The following is a 1,288-nucleotide window of genomic DNA, read 5'->3' on the forward strand; positions in this document are numbered from 1 at the left end:
AATTTATATCTTGTGTTTGAATTTTAAATTCATTGTTTATATTGTGTGATGTTTATATTTAAATGTTTAATACTTATCAAATGCAATCATTCCCCAAAGTAACAAGATACAAAAGAGATCATGTCGAAATTTCCTTAACTCACATTGCCTAACCCTAAGTGCAAAAATGAGAGAGAACCTCGATCCCTCTTAGGTTTAGTTGCAATAAGGCGTGAAAATTTCCCCCGTTTTGCGATGAAATGCACATCCCATTTCTAAATCTACCCTTCGTTGTTCCTATGTTCTGGGTTATTACAATTGTGGACAACAATGATGAAGACCCTGCGACATATGAAGAAGCGATGATGAGCCCAAATTCCAACAAATGACAAGAAGCCATGAAATCCGAAATGGGATCCATGTATGATAACAAAGTATGGACTTTGGTAGATCTACCTGATAGCCGCAAGGCTGTTGAGAATAAATGGATCTTCAAGAGAAAAACAGATGTTGACGGTAATGTTACTGTCTATAAAGCTCGACTTGTCGTAAAGGGTTTCCGACAAATTCAAGGAGTTGACTACGATGAGACCTTCTCACCTGTAGTGAAGCTAAAGTCTGTGAGGATTTTGTTAGCAATAGCTACATTTTTGATTATGAGATTTGGCAGATGGATGTCAAAATGGCGTTCCTTAATGGTGACATTGAGGAAGAGTTGTATATGGTACAACCCAAAGGTTTTGTCGATCCTAAAAATGCTGACAAGGTATGCAAACTTCAGCGTTCCATTTATGGACTGAAGCAAGCATCCCGGAGTTGGAACCGACGCTTTGATAAGGTGATCAAAGACTTCGGGTTTATACAGTGCCATGGAGAGGCCTGTATTTACAAGAAAGTGAGTGGGAGCTCTATAGCATTCATGATATTATATGTAGATGACATATTAGTGATTGGGAATGATATAGAACTATTAAGCAGTGTAAAAGGTTATTTGAATAAGTGTTTTTCAATGAAAGACCTTGGTGAAGCAGCGTACATTTTAGGCATCAAGATCTATAGAGATAGATCAAGACGCCTAATAGGGCTTTCACAGAGTACATACCTGGACAAGATTCTAAAGAAGTTTAGAACGGATGAAAGTAAGAAAGGGTTCTTACCGATGTTGCTGTGTAAGGTCTTGAGTAAGACTCAAGGTCCGGCTACGGCAGAAGAAAGAGAAGGGATGAATCGGATCCCCTATGCCTCGGCAGTAGGCTCTATCATGTATGCCATGCTGTGTACTAGACCGGATATAGCACATGTTGTTAGT

This window comes from Lolium rigidum, chromosome 6 (genome assembly GCF_022539505.1).
Source record: "Lolium rigidum isolate FL_2022 chromosome 6, APGP_CSIRO_Lrig_0.1, whole genome shotgun sequence".
NCBI lineage: Eukaryota > Viridiplantae > Streptophyta > Magnoliopsida > Poales > Poaceae > Lolium > Lolium rigidum.